General features: G+C 47.7%; 1 protein-coding gene across 1 annotated transcript in view; it reads right to left on the reverse strand.

Moving 5' to 3' along the window:
* LOC146784506 (zinc metalloproteinase-disintegrin-like VLAIP-B) overlaps window positions 1–22645 on the reverse strand; it is a 3216124-nt gene that overhangs the window by 1194804 nt on the left and 1998675 nt on the right. The gene's annotated exons all lie outside the window — the stretch shown is intronic.

Genomic DNA, 22645 nt, shown 5'->3' on the forward strand with positions numbered 1-22645 from the left:
CGACAAAAGTAACCGACCTAGCGTCAGAAACCTGCTAAACAGAAAGGAGTACCCGCACGGCCCTACGGTAACCCGGATGGAAAGGTTTCCTCAAAATGTTCAGATCACAAATCTCTTAGCCGCGGGACAACACATAAAAACTCAAAAAGAAAGGATATAATTGTCCATAATGTTCATAACATCCAAAGAGGAAAAAAACGAATATACAACTAATTTTTATTAGTCCTTGAACGAAGAAAATATCGGCTTCTTCCAGGTCGAGTTTGCTCTACAAACAATTGTTCAGCTGGCACAACAGTGTTCGATGAGATGGACAACGAGTCAGACCTTGGGCTTTCTGCTACCGATAACTCCACAGGTGGGTTTGGCAGTGACAAATCATTCCCTACAGGTTGAGCGTCGCTAAACGGCACAAAGTGCAAAGGAGTCTCAGTTTCTGTTGCCGAAATCCCAGTCCTCACCCAACCATCCGTTGGAAAGGGGATCGGTACCTTCTTCGTGTGGCTGGCGTGTACCCAGTTCTTCCTGCCCTCCAGTCGAACCGCAGTCCTCGTTGTCAATAAGACTTGGAAGGGTCCTACAAATCTTGGCTCCAAGTTACGCTTCCGACCAAAATTTCGGGTAACAACCCAGTCCCCTGGCCGGAGCTGGTGTCCAGGACCCTCTGTCTGCGCTGGTAGAGCTTCAAAGACCTGTTGATGGATTAACCGTAGTTTAGTGGTCAAATCATGCAAATAATCAATTAACATTGGATACTCAAGACTATCAAAGGCCCTTGGTCTCGGGACCCCCCAAATATTCGCAGGGCGGCCGAACACAATCTCATATGGGCTAAGCCCTACTCGAGAGTGTACGGTCGCTCTGGTTGATAGGAGAGCCAGAGGCAAGGCATCAGGCCATGATAGACCAGTCGTAGCTTGAATCTTGGCGAGCTTCAGTTTCAGGGTACCATTGTACCCTTCAACCAACCCCGCTGCCTGAGGATGATTTAGCACTATGGAATTTCTGACGAATTCCAAGGCCCTTACACACACTCTGCATTACACTTCCCACAAACTCACTCCCATTATCCGACCATACAATCCGTGGCATTCCGTACCGAGGAAAGTATTCCTTCAGCAGGATTTTTGCTGTGGACAGGGCAGTGTTATCCTTAAGAGGATAGGCCTCAATCCATCTGGAGAACGCACAAACCACAACCAAAACATACTTTAGGTTATTGCATCTCTCCATATGAATAAAGTCCAGCTGGATAACCTCAAAGGGACAAACAGGAGGGGCAAAATGACCAGGTGGAGTGGGGGTGCCCTTGCCAGGATTGTGCATCAAACACACCATACAATTCCTAACCACTCTCTCGGCACATTTAGCAATACCCTCATTTCTCCATACAGGGGACAAGAACCTACATATTCCTTTCGCACTGATATGTGACAACCCATGAGCCATCGTCACAACAGCTAATACATACGCATCTGGTAACATCCACCTCTGACATTCCGTCAGGTCAACCCAGCATCCATGCATATCTAACTTTCCCGTACTTTCTTTCCACTTAGTCTTCTCAGCTTTAGTAGCTTCGTTCTGAATTGCTTTCACGCTCTCAATAGTATTTTCACACATAGCAGTCTCTGTCGGCCACCTTACTGAACTCGTGACATACATTCGGGTCGCAAGATCCTTAGCCGTTTCCTTAGCAATCTCATCCGCAAATGCATTACCACGACCAACATCATCCGTCACTTTCCGATGTGCATTACATTTAACAATCGCCACTTGTTTAGGCAGTGTAAGTGCATCCAAAAGGTCATTCACGAGCTGTCCATGCTGGATCTTTGTACCATGCGATGTCATAAATCCTCTTTCTCTCCACAGTCTTCCAAAGTTATGTGCAACACCGAATGCATACTGACTGTCGGTAAACACATTCACTCGCTTCCCTTTAGACAAAACACACGCTCTTGTCAATGCGATCAACTCTGCAGCTTGTGCTGAATTCTGATTCAATCTCGCAGTTTCCACAATCGTGCTTAACGTCACTACAGCATACGCAGTCGTCACATCACCATTCGGCAATTTAAAGCACGAGCCATCCACATACAAAGTACCATCGGGATCTGTCAAGGGAGTGTTTTTCAGGTCCACACGACCTTTTGTTTCCTCCTCAGTTCGTAAATAACAATCATGTGGTGGCACATCATCTGATTCCATATTAATCGGCAACAATGTTGCTGGATTCAGTACATTACAACGTTTGATCTGTATATGACTTGCCAAAAGGGTCAACTCGTACCCAGACAACCTCGCACTTGTCAGATGTTGAGTCTTTGTCCGATTCAAGAGAGTATCAACTGCATGCGGAACCATCACCATGAGCATATTATCCATAACGAGACCTGCGGACTGTCGAATAGACGCCGCCGCTGCCGCTGTCGCCCTCAAGCAACTTGGCAACGCTCTAGCTACCGGGTCTAAGGTCGAGGAAAAATATGCACACGGGCGCTGCTTGTCGCCAAATTGTTGCGTTAAAACACTCAACGCACAACCTTCCCTCTCGTGAACGTATAATGTGAATGGCTTGCTGTAATCAGGAGTACCTAACACAGGAGCCGAACACAGCGCATCACGTAGTTCAGAAAAACTTTTCTGACATTCCTCCGTCCACGGCAAAGGAGTCGAAACATCCTTGCACGTGAGAGCTATCAATGGCTTCGCTAACAGTGAAAAATTCGGAATCCACTGTCTGCAGTATGACGTGATACCTAAAAAGGCACGCACATCTCTCTGAGTTGTTGGCACAGTCATTCGAGCAATTGCTGCGATTCTTTCAGGGGTCAACCTTCTTCCCGCCTTTGACAATAAGTGACCTAAGTAGGTAACTTCTTGACAACAATATTGCAATTTAGAAGGTGACACTTTGTGGTGTAAGTCACAGAGATGCCGTAACAGTGACGCAGTAGCAGTCTTGCAAATTTGTTCAGTATCCGCAGCTACCAACAGATCGTCGACGTACTGAATCAAAGCCGCACCAGTCGGGAGCACAAATGCATCCAGTTGACTTTTAAGAGCTTGGCTGTATATCGATGGGCTCTCACAATAGCCTTGAGGCGCGCGTTTGAACCGGAAACTGCGACCTCCTAACGAAAATCCGAACAAATCACGACTTTCTTCAGCAATTGGAATGCTAAAGAACGCATTCTTCAAATCAATTACCGAGAACCATGCTGCAGAGGCTGGAATCAGAGTCAGTAAAGCTGTGATGTCTGGAACCACAGGAAACTGCGGGACAACAATTTTATTGACTTCCCGTAAGTCAATAACTAGACGGTACACGGGAGGCTTGGACGGATCAGTTCGTTTCAGAATAGGCAACACGGGACTATTACACACGTTACCTCGTGTTTCCTCAATAACATCTTTATCGATCAAATCATAAATGATCGCTAATAGTGCCCGTTCACCATCAAGGGAAATACGATACTGTGGTATGCGTGGTAAGCGCGCATCAACTTTCAATTGAACAACATAAGGTGGGATATCCAACAGGCCCACATCATTGGGACCTGTCGCCCACAAAGAAACCGGAAGAGAACACAATTCCGGTGGGAGCGTATCGATCGATAAATACATAGGGGAAATCACATGCTCACCCAACGTAAGCTCCACACCCGTAGGAGAGCAGTACAAAGTCGCATGTAACCTTTTCAACAAATCCAAACCCAAAAGATTCTCACCACAACCAGTAGTCAAAATCAAAGGAGCTTCTAACTCATGAGACCCAATCGTAAGGGGCAAGGGGCTGGAAACTGGATTGCTAACGGGGGCGCCAGAGAATCCAACGGAAACATTCGTTAAGCCAGACAAAGGCGCGCCAGGGAGTTTCGAATGCATAATGGAACTTTTTGCTGCACCAGTGTCCAACAGAAAAGGCTCAACGATGCCCAATGTAGCTACTTCAACATAAGGCCCTCTCTGATCAACCGGAACTGATACTTCTCCCTTCCTTCGTCTATGGCTGTCCTAGTAGATACCATCCGTATCAACATCATGCTCAACGTAATGGCCATCCACATGATACTGTGCAGATCTACCGGACGATAGTTCACGTCGATCGAAACAATTCTGTGAGTCTAAGGAAGTGGCAAAACGCTCGGCCTGATTCTGAGTAACTCCACGACCTCTACCACGTGAAGCTTGTTGAGGACCACCACGACCTCCTCGAGCTGACACACCATTATTCCTATCACGGAGAACCGGACAACTAAACTTCAGATGGCCCTCCCCTCGACAATACGCACATTGATTATATCCCAACACAAAACGAGGTGCGGGAGAGTCATTTCGCGTCTGCGATCTAGAAAACTGTGATTGCGATCGATTTGGCTGTTGCGAATCACTGAAATTTGAGCGCGGAGGATACGCTTGCTGCAATAAGACCTTGGTTTTAAGATCCTTTGTTTTCTTATCTGCACGTTCACTTTCCTCCTTTTCCCTATTTTCGTAATATTTGGCCGTAGCCAGTATTTGAGCAGTGGTAGAAACAGCCCATGAACTCTCAGAATTTTTCAACTTATTGCTAAGGTCGGGCAGCAGGTTCGATACAAACTTATCAACAAACAGCCGCTGACCACCCTCTGAGCCCATGTCCTGACCACTATGATCGACAAATGCTTCCTCGAATCTCGTAAAGAAATCGGAAACGCTTTCACCCCTCTTTTGCTTGCACGCGGACAGCTTGTCCCAATTAACGCGCATCGCCGGCATAAGCGTTTTCATAAGGGTAATAATCCTCTGGGGCAAATCCACGATAAGCTGCTCAGGCTTAGCCCCACCGACTTGCTGAGCGTCTGCCGCTGTAAGGGCAGCCCAGTCACCGCCTAACTCGGCCGCGTGATTCTCGTGACGAATTTTCGCCCAAATCGGCTGAGGCACTACATTGCCAAACAACATATCAATATCAGCTAGATTCATAACAGTAGCATCCACCAATTGGGACAGCTCCTTATAATAACCTGCTGGATTTTTACGGGGATCAGGCAAAGTTTGCTTCACCTGTAAGACTTCCGATCGTTTCCAAGGGAGGTGTATCCATACTCTCTGAAAACGGCCTGGGACAGCAGGGTTAGCATTAGGATCGCCTGGCATCCATACTGGGGGAACTTCCCGCATCGGATATTGGCCAGGTTGTGCCATCCATGCTGCCGTCTCCTCCTTAAACAACGCTCGAGGTTGCACTGTACATCGAAATGATAACAGACGTTCTAGAGCTTCTCGAACCTTGTCACCTACAATCACACCAGTTGTGAACCGATGCTGGAGCTCAGAAACCTCAGACGGTACAGTATCCACCACATCATAATCCCACTCCTCCTTCAACGAGTTACACAATTCCTCAAACACGAATCGTTGAGTGGGCGCATTAAACTGAGAAAATGTGTCAAACACTACACGCGAAGGATATTTAACTGGATTACGAATCCATTTACGTGCCATTTTTACCAGCGATTCACGTTCTCTATCATCAGGAAGCTGACTGCGCCTCTGAGCGACATCTGAAAGAGTCGAGCCGAGTATTGGCCCAAAAAGTGGAGAATAAAGAGAAGCAACAGCAGTCAGAAGACGACTACGAACAGAAGGAGAAGAGGAAGAAGATCCAGGCGCGGCGACAATAGGGGTGGAGACAATAGAAGTAGACGCAGCACCAGGAGTAGCAGGAACAACAGACTGAGGAGGGACTTGAAAAGGCGCAGTAGAAAGAGAAACCGGTAAAAGAGGAGGAACGATCTGTGGCACAAGGGGATTCGGGAGAGCGGGAGGAACAGCGGGCTGACCAGCAGCCGCCAAAACAGCAGGTGGAGGAAGAGGTAGAATCACGGGCCCCAGAGTATCGGGAGCATAGGGAGGTGGTGATTTCAACAGATAAGACAATAACGAATCCTCTACCGCTTCTTCTCCCGACTTATCAACGTTAGACGGAAGCACCGGATAACATTTATCCAGCGCCATATGATGGAGTCGAGCACTAACTTCCTGCTCTTTCTCATTTTTGTCTCGCTGATACTGTTCAGCATCTTGCATCACCGCAATAACGCCTTCTCTTTTATTTTTCTTACTCTGCTTGATTTCTTTCTGCTTGGCCTCTTTCCGCCACAACCGGAAGGAATCAAACATGGCCGGCCTAGCCTTCTTTTTAAACAGTGTAGCTTCCAAATTATCTAAAACGGCAGTTTCGAAACTACCATGAGATGGCCAACTAAGAACGCCATCCTGTTTAGTGTAGCGGACCCAATATTCATTATACACGATAGGACCCACGCCATGGCGACTATAGAGCTCGTAAATTGGAGTTCCAACCGGAGGTATCGGACATGAATCCTCTAGCCGGGAATCCATTCTGCAACATTTGAGAAACCCAAACAAAGTACTACAGCTAGGCATCGCGCAAACTAACCGAGTTTACAAACTTCAAGGGCTATCGAATTTATGATATCCTCGCAAAAAGTTTGCGAGACCCTCGGTTTTTGGCAATTGCAATCGTCAAATAAAACCCAACAACTAAGAACCACAAATGCTATGGTACCATGCAAACAACAAAGGAACACAGGGAGCGACCCACAAATACTTAACTGAAAGAACAATGGCGTCACCAGGAAGGCCCGTCTATCGTCTCGCCGTACAAAGGACTACGCCAGGCGCCAAAACCGGTCGACAGTCAGGGCATCAGTCCGTCGCAGCCGTCAGGAGGCGGGGATCTTCGCGGGAAAAGACGTCGGGCCACTTATTTCGACAACTGGATCGATGAAGCGGGGTGCACCTTCCCTCGGAGATTTCACACGAAGTTCCTCACGATCGTCGGGCTTTGGACCGGTACCGTTGATGTCGCCCCACGTTGGGCGCCAACTGAAGGACTGGGTTTTTCTAAGACCCAGCGGTGCCAGGGAACAACACCTGAAACCTTCGTGGGTTACCTGTTCTGGCGTACCAAACACAGAGACGCGGGACACTTCCAGTGACGTCAGAGATCAGCGTTTATTTAACTGCAGGGATACAGAGGTCACAAGAAGTACACAGCGTGTAGGTTCTCGGAGACTGCTTCGATTTGCAAAAGTGGATCGCTCCTTTTATACACGTTTTTCCCATAGAACAGTATGGTGAACAAAAATTACAACTCAGTTCCCACAATAAACTTCAAAAGGGTCGCGTTCATGTTTCAGGAGGCCGGAACATAATTACCACAGTATTGTCAGTTCCCAACTGTAAAAACATATCCTCTCTGTAATGAACACATTCCATCCTGCCCATAAACACATGAGGAGAAGGGACGAAAACAGATGCAAAGAAAGGACAAGGATGCACAACAGATTAAAGAAGAGTGTTTAGGAGTAGTAAAGGAAACTTGATAACGGGATCAAAGACACCGTGTCTAATGTATGCATGACTGAAACAATAGACCGGCACGGCAAGATGAGCCTTGAGCGGGGCCATCTGCCTTTGTCGTGTCGTTTCCCTCGTCATAAAAGTCATACTCAAAGGAACACGTGTCCCTCCCTTGTGTAAGCTTGAAAGTCCCAGGGTCACGAAGCGGACGAAAGTCCGTTCACTGGGTACTTGAGGGCAAGAAACAAAATGGATGCCTGTATCTAAAATGGAACCCGAGGGTTCAGATGAACAAACCCAAAAATGAGACGAACCATACGTGGTCGCGTAGCGAAACTGCGTACACCCACTATACTCGTCATTTGCGGTTCGTAGATACCCAACTCATCCATATTCGTCACCACTCAAGAGTGTCGTTCCGTCCCACACGGAACCTCAGGAGGAAAAACAGGCCTTGTTCAGTCTTAAACATGATTCCTCCCTTGTCATCCGAGAGGCTGACAAGGGAGGAAATGTTGTACTTATGAACAAATCGGACTACATGGATGAAATAAATAGACAATTAAGTGACGATATGACATACCAACTTTTAGACCATAATCCACTCAATACCACCAAAGAACTCATACGCAATACGTTACGATTCTGGAAAGACAAATGCTTGATCTCAGATATCGAATATAGATATCTACACAATGATACACCAACCATACCGTGTATGTACGTTTTACCCAAAATACATAAAAATGAACCCTTCCCCCCGGGTAGGCCAATCATTTCGGGAATCGGATCACCGACTGAGCGTATCTCAGAATACATTGATGCATACTTACAACCATTGGTAGTGAACTTACCATCGTTCATAAAAGACACTACAGAGGTGCTAAGTAAGATTTCGGATGTAGACTGGGTAGAGGGACACTATCTTGTTACTCTGGATGTGTGTTCCCTCTACACAAGTATACCCATGGATATGGGTCTCCTGGCAGCACAATATTTTTTGGAATCTAGGTCCATACAATTCCTAGAACACACGGTCATGATACTTGAATTGATAGAATTGGTGTTGAAAAACAACATTTTTATGCATAATGACGCTTGGTACCGTCAAATCAGAGGTGTGGCAATGGGGGCAAAATTTTCGCCCTCATTTGCCAATCTCTATATGGGGTATTTTGAGCTTCATCATCTTTGGAAGAAGGGCCCTAGTTTACTAACGGAAAATATCCTATTTCTAGGCCGGTATATAGATGATATACTGATGTTTTGGTCAGGTACAAAGACAATGCTAGAAGAGTTTTTTCAGTATCTTAACAATAATCCCTTCAACTTAACGTTCACTAAAACAGAAAGTACGACACACATCAACTTTCTTGACATCACAATTTTAGTCGATAAGGACAAACTGATATCACGTCCATACAGAAAAGACACGGCATGCAACGCAGTCCTGCATGCCACCAGTGCACACCCACCCTCACAGATTAGAGCAATCCCTTTGGGGGAGATGATCCGCACAAAAAGAAATTGTAGTGATACACTAATATTGGAGAACGAACTGAATACAGTGGAACAACGCTTCATGGCCAGAGGATATAAGGCATCTGATATCCGAAAGGCACGTAATACTGTAAACAGTATGACAAGAACAGATTTGCTGAAGGGCCGCATGAAAACGAACAAAAGGCCATGCAGCACAAAAATAATTAGGTTCATTACACCGTACTCAAATGCAAGTGCTGAAATCTTTAAAATTCTTAGAAAACACTGGCATCTATTGACAGATGATGAGAAAATCATGGAGGCGGTGGGACCCAGACCTAACATTACCTTTGCCAGGGGCAATACTCTGAGACAATCTCTATGCCCCAGCTTCATTTCAAAAACGTCTCAAAGGACATGGCTACCAGCAAAACCCAAGGGGTTTTTTAAATGTGGTACCTGCAATGTTTGCCCCTTTGCGTTAAATAGGACTACCACATTCAAATATAACTCTGAAAAAATCTATACAGTCAATGACTTCATCAACTGCAATACGAAATTTGTTATTTATTGTATCATTTGTATATGTGGGAAAATTTACGTAGGTAGTACCATCCGACCACTTAAGAAACGGATACAAGAACATTTAAGAGCTATCAGAAACAACAATACTCAATATCCGTTAGCCGTACATTTCAATACTTTACATAATCACACAGAATTGATCAGAATAACTTTTCATGGTCTTGAGGTAATACTGCCACATCAGAGAGGTGGCAACAGAATAAGTATGCTCAGACAAAATGAATGCAAATGGATTATCTCCCTTAGAGCGGTTGAACACGGTATCAATATTGATAAGGAACTATTTGAATTCCTGTAAGTCAATGTTTTATGTACAATGAGAAATAATCATGAGTTCCTGTTCTGGGGTATTATTTTACTGATGTTTGACATTATCTTTAAAGATTACAATGGAATGTACAGTAACGCAGCGACTTAAGATCATTTTGCTTGTATGCATTTCAGAACAGTATTTTTGATATATGATGTGGCTCCAGGATTCCTATTCCATATGACCTGCTGCTATCTGTCCTTTCTATTTCTGATTTCAAATACTTACTACATAACATTACGCCTTCTCGCCTTTCTAATACGTCACTGTGGTGATAAGGTCGGATTTCTCTATGAAGAATAAGCATATTTATAAGACTTGACATTCACAGTTTTATTTAAGAGATTTGGGACGATACTAGATACAGGACCGATTGTAGACATAATATATACATTTTATCGTTCCAAGATGGCCGCCAGGGCATGTAAACTAATTTCGACGATCTTATCTGTAAGTCCATTCTCGATGTTGCTGACCTCATGCTCTACATATATTTCCACAATGGCGGGAGGCTCTCGGATACCAAACGCCCAGCAAATGTGGGAGAACTAGTAACGTAAATGAGGTGAGTGCGATATGGGTAGTGTCCAGGCCACGAATAGCTTAGTGATACTAGGCGCGTTATAATGACCATAAATATACCTTCGTACGCTTTTGGATTCAATTTTAGTAGCCTAATGATGTTTGGGAACAGTAACGATATGCAGAACACATAGCACATAATAGGTGCGATGCGAGGTTGTACACAACATGCTACTTCTGAAACGTATTAGGTAAACCGAACAATAATACGTATAAGTAAAGGATCAGTGTTGAAGCAATGGTCACTACCAGACCACAACACGTACTTACGTTTTTTGCGTATATAACCAAGGCATTATTTAATTGGTCTTTATAGTGAATATTTGTTTTCACTACACTTTTATTTTAGAGGGGACGGATCCTGGTCCTTTGCTATACTCCATATACTACAGATACGGAAAAACGCTGATAGTGTCTAACTCGTGGCACTCCATATGAATTACGTGACCATTCGGTTGGGACTAGGTAAGCTATACTGAATGTCGTAACAGACGATGTGATAAGTACCATGTCAGTTTTACTGCCAGTGATCACAGGACACATTTTTCTTTTAGGTGTAACTTCGAGTTTTTCTTACACCAAATACGAACGACATAGTGAACTTGACTAGGTGAGATGTCATCACCCCGTACAGCATGACTTGGAGCACTGTACGGTTATGCATTTTTCGCTGATTTGATTTTAAACATGGGCACACCCATTAACACTCACTGTACCTATCGGTGAAACACACATGACAAATTTCGGTAACTTAAGGAAACAGGACTTAGTGTTTCAGTGTTTTTTTTGGACTTTGACGTTCTATCCACTTGGGGAAACTTTCGGGATCTATCTCTCTATTAATCACCTAATTTAGGGGATTACTTTCTGTCTCTTGGGGGACACTCCCCCTTTGAACCTTGTTTGTAATTATGGATCTGTTCTGTACTAGAATGTACGGCATAACACAGCTGAGAATATTGTTTATGTTTCTGCTCATACAGAAAATTAGATACCATGTTTTTTCTTTTCTCTTGTACATATGCAGCCTTGAGAAAGCCCGTTGGGCGAAACGCGCGTCGGCTGCGCTGTGAAAATTGGATACCCATATGATTATAAACGAATAAATATAACATATCCTGTTACATCAAGAACGGATATCGATGGTGTTCTTTGTATGAATATTTACAACTTTTGGACTACACCCGGAAATAAGATTGTCTAAGGGGTGCAGGTTACTTTTGGGGTGTGCAGCATTGCCTTTTTTGAGTCATTGCATAATGCATCAATATATTGATTTAACCTGTTGTCAAAATGTATATTCAGGTCTCCCAACACCAGGAAATTTTTCTTTCTGAGAGCTGGGTGTACTACTTTCTCTTCAAGACTCGCCATGAATTGTGTTGCTGTGCCTGGTGGTCTATATATTAAAAAAACAGCTATCGTGGTGTCTTCTGTTACTAACAGCGTGAAAAAGAGTGCCTCACAGTGTTCTATGTCGGCCTACTTTATCTCACATTTTATTGTGGGTTTATGAATTATAGCAATGCCGTCCCCTATTTGGCCTTCTCTGTCCTGCCTTACTAGCCTGTACTCGCTTGGAATTTCATCCAATACATCCGGAGTGGAGTTCTCAGTGAGCCAGGTTTCAGTCAGGAATAGGACGTCCAGCGATCTCTCTCTTAGTAGATCGTAGATCTCATGTTTGTGTCTCGCCAGTGATCTGCAGTTTAGAAGTGCCAGTTGCAGTTTGCTTTTATTAGTGTTTTGGGTTTTAGCTGTTAATGACACGTTGCAATGTTCACATTTTAGAATTATACTCTCAACATTTAGCCTATGTTTACAAGCTTCATTCACAGGCCTTGATAGTCTGTGTAACTCGTCTCCTGAGTACATCATTCTGTCCTGTAGATCTAAGAAATCAGGGGTCCTGGCCCCTGGGCTCGTTCGGGCGTGGACGGGCGTAGACGGGCTTGCCTTCTGCGCGTGTTCGCCAGCATATTGATGTTTTGAAGGGAGCGTGTGTGAGGCTCCCACCCCGGAAGTGTTGCACTGCAGCCCTGCACTACGCCTGGCACGTCCACGCCCTCCCCACAACGGCACACAGCCGGGATGGACCGGGGCGGGATAGACAGCAGAAATCAGGTAAATTACTTAAAAATGATCCTTCGTGCAGTTCAGTTTTACACAAATTAAAAAAAAAGAATGGTGATTTTCAAAAATATCAGTGCCTCTCGCTACCTTGCTCCGAGGTCTCTGTGCGTTCGCCAGCACTCCGGTGTTTTGTAGGGAGCGTGTGTGAGGCTCCTCCTCTGCCTCCCACCCTGGAAGTGTTGCACTGTAGCCCTGCCCTACGCCGGGCACGTCCACGCCCTCCACACAACACAGTATTAGGACCATTGTTCATCCGTCACAGGGGGGTCTATGTCTCGTCTCCACTGAGCCTTGGCGGCAGAGGCGCATCTTGGTGCTTTATCTTGCATCACTGTGTATAATCTGGTGACAAACCTGCGGTGCGAAGTGTGTGAGCGTATATGTCCTAGTGCTTGTAGCATAGGGAGAGGAGCCGAATTGGATGCATGTGTTGAGCGGCATGCAGCCCTAAGTTGGGTATAAGGGAGGGTGTCCATTATGCTATGTTTAGAGATATTGGTTGATGCAGGTGCTGCTAAGAACTGATCATTCGGATATAGATCTGCGAATGTAAAAAGGAGTTTAACCTTTGCTTGCCTACACATTTTGTCATCCATCAATGTAGGTAATGCAGCCCATCTCACGCAATCCACCGTGTTCGCTGTGGTACATGTACATTTGTAGGACTGATAAAGTGCTGTTGCTATAGGGACTGGGGTGGCGAAGTCTGTTTCCACCGCTACGTGCAGTTGAATTTAACCGGATTCAACCAGAAGTGCAAATATTGGGCCTGGGCGCAGAGAGCATAAAGCTGCATGTCAGGTGCATTCAAACCACACTGACTAAAGTGCAGCGTGAGAGTTTCCCACGCTATCCTGTGCTGTTCTCCTGCCCATGCCAAGGATATCAAATTGGACCTTAATCGTTTAAAGAATTGCTGTGTGAACAACATGGGTAGATTAAGAAATAAATATAAGAATTTGGGTAACATGACCATTTCGGCCATAGCAAGTCAGCCTGTCAGCGACAGAGGGAGGCGTGAACAGGCCAGAATTCTCTCTTCTAGCCAGTACATTGCTCTAACATAATTGGTCTGCCAGAGTTCACTCATGTTTTGACTGATTCAAACCCCCGATTATCTCACAGGCTCTGTTGCCCACTGCAAATGGAACTCTGATTAAAATGGCGTTGTGCTCTTGGTCAAAGGAAATATAACAGACTTAGCCCAGTTTATGGCTATGCCCGACAGCCTCCCAAATGCAATGACTTCCCTGATGGCTGGGTCTAGATTGTCCTGCGGATATCTGATCAGTAGTGTGATGTCATCTGCATTCATAGAAACTAGAATTCCACGCTCATGAAATTGTATTCCATGATGAGCATGGTGCCGACGAAGTCTAGCTGCTAGTGGTTCCATGGTGAAGGCAAATAGGAGGGGTGACAGGGGATATCCCTGCCTCGTGCCGCAAGAGATTGGGAAGGGATTGGACAGTAGCCCATTCACATGCAACCTAGCAGTAGGGGAAATATATAATAGCTTGATGAGATGCAGGAATTTACGGCTGAGACCCATATGTTGTAGTTGGAACAGGAATGGCCACTCCAGCAAATTGAACGACTTAGTTGCATCAATCAGGGTGACGATTGCGGGTAGGCTCGAATCTACGCCATGCATGACCGCAAATAGGGTCCGAAGATTATGTGCTGTGCAGCGGTCCGGCACAAACCCCGATTTATCTTGGCGAATCCTGACAGGAAGTAGTGGGGCCAGACGGTTCACGATTAGTTTTGCTAATTTTGTTGTCTACGTTTACCATCGAGAGCGGTCTGGAGGAGTCACAGGAAGTTGCGGGCTTACTGGGCTTAAGAATAGTGACAATATCATGAAACTATGGTACTCTAGAGAAGGCAGACTTCTCCTGCACCGCAAGGGCCGAAAGGTATTCTCTAATGGGAGTACATCCTCCTGAACTAAAGCCTATTCCACATGAAGTACCCCACAGTTTTGTAAACCCTGTTACCAGGTTCTCTCAAACTAATGCTAGTTAGTTAGATATGGGAAGGTTTTTTAAAGCATCCTAGTTGTTACTCACTAGATTGTGAAGAAGGAAACAATTCCTTTTTTTTATATTACCCTCACACACTGGTACATAGCAAGCAGATGGGGAATCAGTATAGGAGCAAATTCCGTATAAAAGGATGTCGTGAGGCCATCCAAACTGACTACCGATAACTTGCCGGACCTCTTCCTCTGTTAACGGAGTGTCTACATATTGACGGTGTGTGTCATCTAACCACACCAACTGTATAGTTTCCAGATACTCTTTAGTGTGATCAGAGTGTGATTGTGATTTGGTTGAGTAAAGGTCAGAGTAGAAAGTGGTCATTGTGTTCAGTATTTCAGTGAGATTAGTGTGGTGCCTAAGTTGCTCATCAACTAAATCTATTATGTAGTCATACGCTTTATGCTGCCTGATGTGTTGTGCTTAAGTTTTGGTCGGTCGCTCTCCCTCGCCTTATCTACGAGCTCTGGTCTCCCCACCCAAATAATGTACCTCATGATCTGCCTCCTCATTATTTTACGATAATTTCGCCAAAATATCCCTATCATTAGTTTGGAGCAGATTAAGCTCCAGTGCTCGCAGATCAGACTCCAGGGGCGTAAGAAGAGCATGGATTGCTCTTAGGATCCCGCTTTTTTTGCGATGCAGACTCCGTATAACAACCTTGAAGGCCTCCCATAGTACAGATGGGGGCTCGACCGAGCCAACGTTCAATGGGAAATAATCAGTGATCGCTGTCCAGATCTGTGATCGGAATGCTTGATCTCGTAGCGCCCCTGCTGGAAAACGTCAAGAGAAGGCTCGTGGGGTCGCAAGAGGTAGCGTCAACTCTAGTAATACTAGGGAGTGGTCTGAGAATGTGCATGGAAGAGCCGAGGTATTAGGAGTCCATGTCAGGATTTCCCTAGTGACAAGCCAGTAGTCAATACGTGACCATGCTCCCGTAGCAGACGTGATTCATCTACTCTCCCTGAGTGTGCCATGTAGAGATCTCCAAGCGTTGACCAGGTTCTGGTCTTGTATTGGAGTGTGAAGTTGTGCCGCCACCTTGGAGTGTGGGCGACAGAGTGCTCCATGCCTATACAAATCTTGGTACAGAGCAACATTAAAATCTCCGCCCCAGATTATCGCCCCTCGTCCCAGATTTACCATGTGCTGCCATACCTCACTTAAAAACTCAGGGCAGTCGGTATTGGGACCGTATATGCTGACAAGTATGATTGGGTCTTGATATAGTATGCCTGCTAGGAGTACAAAGTGAGCTTCTGGGTACAATTTGTCTTGTTTTAGTTTCCATGGCAAATTTTTACGGATTTTTAGTGTATCTGTGCACCACCGAGCTCGTAAGCGAGTAGTAGTCGAGGGGGTGAGGTGAATCTCCTGCAAGTAGCATATATCAACTTGGTGTCTTACGAGGTATGTATGCACGAGGCGGGCCTTTCTGGTGTCATTTAGTCTGTGAACATTCCAGGTGAGGCATTTAATGCCTGTCGTCATGTTGCGAATCGGTGTAAGTAGCTGGTCTGAATGCACCTAGTGTCCAGTGACTTTAGTCATGTGTGGGCAACTTCATGATGCAGTGGTTGCCTAGTGCGCTTCCAGAGTATGTTAGCAAGAGCAAGAGCAGTGCCCTCATTCTTCGTCTAGAGGGGAAAAGGGGGGAAGGACAAGGAAAATGGCCTTTGCTAGGTCATGTACATTAGCAAACAAGTGTAGCGGCATCACACTGTGAAACAGGAACTCACGCCAACCCACTACAACCCCCGAACTCAGTTGAGGTACCCTTACCCACCCTAAACCCACCCCAGATCCCATCAACTTCAACAATTCTTGCATATTGGGTTGAAAACAATTAAAATTCAAACCCACAAATATAGGACTCATCCCAGTGGGGCAGAGGAAAGCCAAGCAAACACCCCAGCCAATTCTAGACTGTGTGTCTGAATCAACAGTTGTCCCGCTTAGGGGCCGATTCCGATGGTCGGTTGGACAGCTGTCCGTAGCCATACCCTGCGACCGACACGTACCCGGAGCCGGTCCGTCCTGTAGAGTAAGTACGATGCACATAACTGCCAAAACACGACCGATATGTAGGCTGTGAATCAAGCCCCGTTCTCCGTCCGAGCCGTAACTCCCAAAGAGGAACCGTGTCGCCCGGAAGCAGTATCCATAGCAGTTTCCAGCATGACAAGTACGATGCGTACTTCCAACACGCCAGACGGGTCATCACGTACGGCACGTCACAGCATCCGGAAAACAAGCATTTCAGCTACGATTCGCGCCACAAATCAATACACGGCTACGAGACAGACCAACTTGCAGCGGATACGAGATGGAGCAACAAGCAGCGTGTACGACACAAACACATCATGAATCCCATCGCGCAGGTCATACCAGTACTCTACATCTATGACCGGATCAGGGACCGACGCCGACGGCGCAGGCGGTAAGTCAGACACCTACCACAGAAACAAACGACACGTACCCACAAAATGGCACACACACACAGGGGATACATATCCTGGCCACTAACTACAGCCCACCATAGAGGTTGCATGGCCAGCACCACTAACACCCCCACCCATAGGGGGCCTGTTGCCCATCACCCCTGCCACCCCCACTCACAGGGGACCTGTTGCCCATCACCCCTGCCACCCCCACTCACAGGGCTTATGTTGCCCATCACCCCGGCCACCCCCACTCACAGGGGACATGTTGCCCATCACCCCTGCCACCCCCACTCACAGGGCTTATGTTGCCCATCACCCCTGCCACCCCCACTCACAGGGGACCTGTTGCCCATCACCCCTGCCACCCCCACTTACAGGGCTTATGTTGCCCATCACCCCTGACACCCCCACTCACAGGAGACCTCTTGCCCATCACCCCTGCCACCCCCACTCACAGGGCTTATGTTGCCCATCACCCCTGCCACCCCCACTCACAGGGGACCTGTTGCCCATCACCCCTGCCACCCCCACTCACAGGGCTTATGTTGCCCATCACCCCTGCCACCCCCACTCACAGGGGACCTGTTGCCCATCACCCCTGCCACCCCCACTCACAGGGCTTATGTTGCCCATCACCCCTGCCAACCCCACTCACAGGGCTTATGTTGTCCATCACCCCTGCCACCCCCACTCACAGGAGACCTGTTGCCCATCACCCCTGCCACCCCCACTCACAGGGCTTATGTTGCCCATCACCCCTGCCACCCCCACTCACAGGGGACCTGTTGCCCATCACCCCTGCCACCCCCACTCACAGGGCTTATGTTGCCCATCACCCCTGCCACCCCCACTCACAGGGGACATGTTGCCCATCACCCCTGCCACCCCCACTCACAGGGCTTATATTGCCCATCACCCCTGCCACCCCCACTCACAGGGTACCTGTTGCCCATCACCCCTGCCACCCCCACTTACAGGCGACCTGTTGCCCATCACCCCTGCCACCCCCACTCACAAGGCTTATGTTGCCCATCACCCCTGCCACCCCCACTCACAGGGGACCTGTTGCCCATCACCCCTGCCACCCCCAGCTATAGGATGGGTGATGCGCAACACATCCAGCATACGCACACATCAGGTATGTCCGCAAATTACATCACCCATGACATCATGACAACAGTGTGTAGTCTGTGACAAATGCCCACAACAGTGAATATGGCTACGAGCATACAATGTAAGTAACAGCACATGTGTGACCAACACATGAGTGTGACATACACAAGGCAAGCATCACCATAGCACTGTGGCAATGTAAAAAGAACACCCCCTCAATGTGTAGAACAGAAGTTAAGTGGGGGCTCACAAAATGCAGCAGATGTGGAGCATTGTGGTGATGAGGACCAAACCCCCCTCAACACAGTGACCAAAAGGTAAGGGTCATCATGGTCAAAGCTGCAAATAACAAACAGCATGTATGATCCCTGATCCCAACACATCAAACACTTCTGGGGCAAACTAGTGGTTGTGTCCCATACACACAGAGATGTGGTGAGGCAAACAGTGCTGTGAAAACATAACACTCTCGGCCATGTGCAGACAAGCACCACACATGGGGGCTGACAATGCACACAGCGTACAATGACACAACAGCAGAAGTGACCATCACCAAGCATACACACATCTCGAAAATAGACACACCAATCAAAACAACATGTGTAGACTGTAGGTGTCAACTCACTAACTCACATTGCATGCCAGCAATGGCACCCAACAACCAGGATGAATGTGCACAATGATGTGACATGACTCACAGGGACAGCATGCAAAATCACAGAAACAGCATCCAGACAAAGGCCCACAACAGCAATACCAAATGCACTGGTGCGGATGCACAAACATAAACAGGCAAACTCACACTGCACATCGGACACAACATGTGTGTGTGTGTATGTCACAGTATCCTCAGGCAACTCCACAACACATGAGAGGGGCTGAACCACAGTGACACAGATGTGGACACAGTGCCATACAAAAGTAAACCATCATTGGGACACCCTCAGTGGGCAATCAGGCGTTGGGAGATGAGAGGAAGCACAACAGACACATGTGACACTAGCTGGAATGAACACCAACTAACACAGCAAGAGACTGACACAAAACAGCACTATCCCCAGGGACAAGACATTGGGGTGACACAAGCATGCATTACACCTCCACTGTGATGACAAAGGCAGATGTTGTACAAACTGGGAAACCCAGACATGTCTCCTGCGCCACAAACGTACATCACACATACACAAACACAAATCACTCAGCATGGCCCCTCATCCATGGACAAACGGGAGCTAGGGGACCATCCATGCAAACATTCACATCAGTCCACCATCAACACCACACACCTGAACTGCAACAATGTGTATCTGTGAAGCCCACATGGACAGGTGACATTGCACATGCCCCCATGACAAACACAGGAATGTTGGCAGGAACTAAGGTGCACACACACATCACACAAGGACTGTTTACAACCCTGGGGAATGACAGACACACTGCACAGTATGTGGTACATGGCCATGACCTCAACGCTCATGTGACCTTCACAATTCCTGCCACAGTCCCAGGACTATGCAGATGCCAAGGAGGAACACAAGGCACCCATGCTGACATCTGCCAGTATCGCTGCTGTGAACCCGACAAGTGGGAGCAGTCACACACACATACAAATGTCTCAATCACTGTAAACTACCACCTAGGGACAACTACATGATATTGCAAACAAACAAGTGCCTTGAGGAACCCTCACTGTGTCCCATCTGTGTGTAACAACATCATCAACACTCAGAACTGAAAAATCACAATGATGATACACCAATTAACAGTAGTGAGTCATGCACCCACACATCTGGTAGCCCATTGGAAAAGTGGTGGGATTAACCCAGTACCACTCAGCAAGCATCGACAACAGGAACATACCAAGGGAACACTGTCTGTGTATGAACAGGGATGTGGACACACACACATGCACATACAACACACCCCATGGGCCCACGCCATGTCACTGGACAACACACTAACTTGAGGGGACACAACTCCTGTGAGAGCCCAGCTGTGCCAAACATATTCATCGCAAGTCCCACTCATGTCTGCAGAACACTTGGTCGGTCAGTCAGCCATCAGTTACCACACAATGAAGGCTTTGGTCACAACAGCCTGGGTATGGGAGTCACCCCTAAGTCAGCTGCACATACCCCAAACATATGTCTAGCAAGTTGCACAGAGGACCCAGTTTCTCCTATTACAATGATGCCCACACCTGTAGGGCCAGTAGTGATGAGCACGAAGTATGTGGAAGTGACAATTTGGACAATGGGAAGCACATCATATGTGCTGGGGTGCAAGCCACAGATGTGACCATGGCAATTAAATGCTCACAGAGAGATGCACACAAATAGTTGATCCAGACACACCCAGGTAGCTGCAAATGATGACATGGATACCCACCAGAATAGGATACATATCTCATGGACCACAGGGAGTACCTCACATCAACATATCAGTATGCAACATTGTAAACCAAGCATTACAGGTGCAAGGGCATGTAAAACAACCTCAACATGATGTACAGCTAAATCAAGTTCGCAGGGACAAAGTAAAAAGCTTTATTCGGCATATGAAAAGTGAAACATCTGTTCCAACAAAAGGCCAATGGCCAGTCCATGTCCAAATGGCAAGGAGTGAACTAGAGTGACAAATTCAGTATATGAAATTCGAAACGTCTGTGCAACCAAAAGGCCAATGGCCAGTCCATGTCAAAATGCCAAGGAGTGAACTACAGTGACAACTGTCACACCTTGCTTGCGTGCACTGCTAAGGACCGGGGTCATCCCCTCGGAGGGGCATACATGGAGCAGGCCAGGCACCGCAGGGACAGGATCAGGGCGCAGCAGAAGGAGGCAGTGAAGAGGTGGGGGATGCAGGCGAGACACTTGCAACTGCAGTGGAGATGACTGAAGTGGTGGGTGCTGTCACAACTGTGGGGCACAAGTCAGATGGGGTGGGTGCTGGCACAACTCTAGTGGGCAGGTCAGATGGAGTGGATTGGCTCACCACTGCAGTGCCCAAGTCAGACGGGGTGGGCGTGGACTCCAAAGCAGTGCCTACATCCATGGGAGCGGAATGGGGACAGGTGAGGTCTGCAGGGCAGTGGGTGGGGACACGGTCCCCACATCAGTGGCACCAACTGTCTGACCAGGTGTGGAGGAGCAAGTGCTAGGCGGGGATGGCCTTAGCATTTTGGGGATGGTGTATCTGTGTGTGGGGGAACCCGGGGCAGGGAGTGGCGGGGGAACCTCTGGAGTGGTGGCCTGGGAGATGGAGGACGGAGACTTTGCCTTTGAGCTGCGTGGTGATGGGGGGTCTTGCTCTTCTTGCGCCGGGGGGACTTGCAGGTGGGCGTCTCGGTCTGACTGCGCCTAGGGGAGGGTGTCCGGGTGTGAGGGGCACACCCTTCTGTGTGTGGGGACTTCCTCTTCCCCTTGTAATCAGGATCTGCTGTGTCGGTGGGGAAGAGGCCAAGGTCACAGAGGAAGAGCTTCTGGGGGGATGGAGTTGCAGGTGAGGCAAGGGAAGGGGGCTAGGAGGAAGAGGTCTCGGAGGACTGTGGAGTGGTTGTGGATGACTGTGTGTGTGTCAGCAAACCAGCCCCTGTGAGTGTGGAATCAGTCCCCTGCGCTTGCTTGTGTGCATGTCTAGCCCTTGGTTTGGGGGTTTCTGTGCTTTGGACAGGTAGTGTGCTAGGACTCGTGGGTGCTGCAGGGGTAGGAGGGGTGTGGGGCTGTTGGAGGAGGGACACTGCTGCTGTCAGGGAGGAGGCCACGGACTGGTTGGTCCTCTGTAGGGCAGACATGCCCGAGGAAATGCCCTCCATGAATGACACCAGTTGTGTCAACAGACCTGTGTGTGCATGGTGGACCTTGTGCATCGACGTCTGCCCTACATGCATCTGTCGAAGTAAGTCCACAGACTCCTCACTCAGGGCAGCAGGGAACACAGGGGCAGAGGGTGCGGTGCCTGGCACAAAGGAGTCATGCTCACGAACACGGGAGCCCACAGGGACCTCTGGGATGGGAGCCGATGGGAGGGGGGTGGTGGTGGTGGTGGTGGTGGTGGAGACAGCCTCACTAGCTGGGGTTTGGTGGCTGCTGACACCCGCCTCCACAGGGGAGTCATCCTCAGAGCTGCTGTGGCCTTCAGCTGGGGAGGATGGTGCTGACGACTCCTCTGTGTGGCTCAAATCGCCCTCCGTGCCACTGGGTCCACCTGACTCCTCTCCTTCTGTCCCTGTAAGGCTCTGTGGCTCCTCCTGGTCCATGGAGCTGTCCCCTCCTGTGGCTGTGGATGTATCTGGATAGGAATAGGAAGTAAGAGAACAACATCAGTCACCTGCACCGACTACACACATCACAGTGAGTACATCACATCACAGGGCAAGCCCTGGCATCATCAGCTGAACACAGCTCAAAGTGCCAACTCTGTTTAGAATAAGACAATTGTCATTTTCAACATCAACCATGGCACACATATCCCTGCTTGACTTGCACACATATGTCGGTTGCATGCTGGATGCTAATACCCCAATGTGCCAACATGCACCACCCACACATTAGTTGTACATGCGAGTGAAC

This window comes from Triturus cristatus, chromosome 11, assembly GCF_964204655.1.
Source record: "Triturus cristatus chromosome 11, aTriCri1.1, whole genome shotgun sequence".
Classification (NCBI taxonomy): domain Eukaryota; kingdom Metazoa; phylum Chordata; class Amphibia; order Caudata; family Salamandridae; genus Triturus; species Triturus cristatus.